The sequence below is a fragment of the Sphaeroforma arctica genome (assembly GCF_001186125.1).
Source record: "Sphaeroforma arctica JP610 unplaced genomic scaffold supercont1.199, whole genome shotgun sequence".
NCBI lineage: Eukaryota > Ichthyosporea > Ichthyophonida > Sphaeroforma > Sphaeroforma arctica.
In genome coordinates, this window is record NW_014040359.1 from 10,024 (window position 1) to 13,364 (window position 3,341).

The window sequence follows — 3,341 nt, forward strand, 5'->3', positions numbered from 1 at the left end:
ATTTCTACTTTCGAGTTTTGTACATAAATAAATACATGTGATGCAGTAAAAGGTCAGTCATGGTGATCATTATCAGTTTATTTAATCATATTTACTGATGAGTCATGATTCTTGAAATTGAACCAATTTTACATAAATAGTCCTCTTGTGGTTTTATTTTATAGAGGGCTATGATTTTTATTTGATTTTTAATTTTTATAGATGGCTATGGTTTTTTAGGATGATGTTTATTTGGTTTTCGACACCTGGCCCTGGGCCCTGGGCCCTGGGGGGAGGAGTTGTGTTTTAGTTATATAAAATATATATAGATTACATACAGTTCATACATAGCCTTTTTGGTTTTAGGTAATATATGCATATAGGAGTCTAGGACATAGCCTTCTTCTAAAAACAAACAATAGAGGACTCTAAATATGGCCATTTTGTTTCAGAAGGCTACTGGCTAAGGCATACGCCCTCTAAATACTAATAGAATTTGAACAAGAGTACATAGGCCTATGCAAAGAAAAAGGACTCCTGTTGATATCATTCCATAAAGTACCTTTTTTATATAAACAAAAATACTGCACTAGGTGATTCAAAAAAGGGCCGCCTCGTTCAGACGTCCGTGAATTTTACTGAAAAGTCTCATCGTCCTTAGGGCTTTAGCCCGTATCCTGTGTCTCTGAGGCCTGGGGCCTGGGGCCCTGGGGCATAAATACTGCGAGAACGCGTGAGACGAGCAGTATTTTTAAATACCCCAGTGGGATCACAGGGATGTCTCGTGTGAGTCTCCCCCTGGCCCGCAGAGTTTGTTTTGGTTTTGTTAAAATAATATATTTCAAGTAGAAATTGCAAATACTTTTATTATTATAGAATGTGTTGGATTGTCAATTCCAAATCCCCGTGATACTTCAGGAATCTCAATTCCAACGATAATTTGTTTTCCAAAGCTGAATGTAAAAATAGATTTACTATGAATTGAAAACAGTTTTCCATTAAAATTGACCAATGGGGCCGTGATTGCGAAATATTGAAATAGAATCCATTCTGTGAATTTTCAGCGATTTGGGCACATTTTTTATTTGAAATATTGAAAATAGAAGTGGACTTGTATTAATAATTTTGCCGGTGTTGTGGTGAATTTTCATCGATTTGCCAAAATAAATAAATGGATTTCAAATCAAAATTTCTCTGCATTCAATTCTGGTGTGAGCACTGAGCAGCCCAAAAGTTAAATTAGATTCCAAGGGGCTTGTCTTCCTCAGAGTGGGATTGTGGGTAAATATTTAATTATAGCTTTCGTATTAAAACGAAAGTTGTAACTGAGTACTTGAGAAGTGCTGCTCACACTGCTCTTATTCGGCCGTGGTCTCATTTTGGTTTTCGGACCGGATTGTGGGACTGGGTCTTGTGTTCATAATATTTCTAGAAAACCCCAGAAGACTTGTCCGGCACATTCAGAGTTAAAAAAAACAACACAATTCTGTTTTTCATTGTGAAAAAATGATATATTATACAAAATTGAATAATAAATTGTATGAAAAAAAAATCTATTTATGCTTGACGGCGTATTCACAGTTTATTTTTAGGGATTGTGATTTTTTAGTGGTTGTCGGGAGAATGAGACAATGAGTCAAGTCTGCATATTTAAAAATACACAGATATTAGTTCGTTACTGAATACACTAAAATTAAAAAAATTATATGATTTGGTTGTTAAAAAAATAGTTCTGAGAACTTTTGTATTACATAAATGTATATTTAGCAATAAATATGTAATTATTTACATATGTATTAGTTTTGTTGTACGATAAACATCGTATACTATTCCGAGGCCCTGAGGTAATTGGTCAGCTGTATAGTAGGACAATGATTCTATTGGTTTATTGAATTGTAACCAAAATCGTACGAATGCGGCCACGGGCCTTAACCAAATTCTGGCGGCACCTTACGGATTTTAGGGTTTAATTAGTTGAAGTATTTTTTAATTGTTTTTAAAAATAGAAAATGGTTTAGGCTTCATTTGCCATCTTTTTCTGATTCTGCAAAAATTATGGACTTTCGAATTTTGGTCACAATTTCTGATAATTTCGTTTTCAGAATGGGAATGAAAATTCTCTAGACAGTCCAAGAAATTCTGGCTACAGGGCAGTCCAGAATTTTCTCAAGTTGACAAACGCGTAAATTCGTTGAAATTGTGAGCGGTTGCGAATTCTGTTGCCTTTTATCAGTAAACCCTATCCATTGATTGTAATAATCAGTGATCAACCATTGGCCCGTGCACATTGTGTTCACATTGGTGCGCGGGCTTCATCTATATTGTCAGTTTTGAATCAATTGTGTGTTTATGTGTGTAGGTATACGTATATATCACTTCAAAACACACACATGTCACTGTAATTTTAGGGTTCAAGGAAGATCAGAATGGCTCAAACTATAGACGAAGCCTCGATCCTTGCGTGTCCAATGCCCGTTGTCGTACCGCCACCTTTACCAATAAGCATGAAGTCCCCTGTGGACAGTGGTATCTCTGATGCTTGCCCTACTGCTCAGGATGGGGGTCAATCGAATACTGTACAAGCGAGTACCAACGTTGAGGAGAATTTAGCTAGTGTCACCCCGAACACAGATGTGAGCCACCCAAAAAAAAGCAATTGTGTGAGTCGTTTCTTTTGTATCAATGTAAGACACTCCCCACAGGTTCCCATGCAACCCTCATACTGACACATGATGTGTATGTTTGCACAAAAATAACGTATACACCATAGATAGAAGTACACACAAGTGTTCTCTAGTGTTTTTTTATGATATTGTTTGAGTTTCTGAACTGCGCGCCCGAAAAGCCGGAGTAACTCTCGTGAAGGAGACGGACAATTTCTTCGCCCGAAGTGAAAACATTGTCTGAGCTTCGTTTTCATTTCATTGTGGAAATTGTGGAAAATCGAATTTTGAGGACAATTTAAAAGGAATCACATTTCAAAATTTGGAGTTGGAAAACGGGACAAATTGAAGAAATTTTGCAATGAGCATTGCGTTGACAATTTCTTAAAATTTCAAATTCTCAACAAATTTTCAGCAAGAGGTCATGAAATTCAGCATTTAGTTACTGGAGTAAGGTGATTTACTCCATCGTACAATTTCTTTTGAAAATTTGAATAAGTTGGCAAAAGCAGCCTTAAAGTTACCTATTATTTCTTAAATTTACACTACACAATTTACATGTACACGCACAAACATACATATACATATATTAACACACACAAACATATATATAGATATATATATAACAATATTACATACATACATACCTAATACATACATAACTAATACATACATGCATACATACATAGTACATACTTA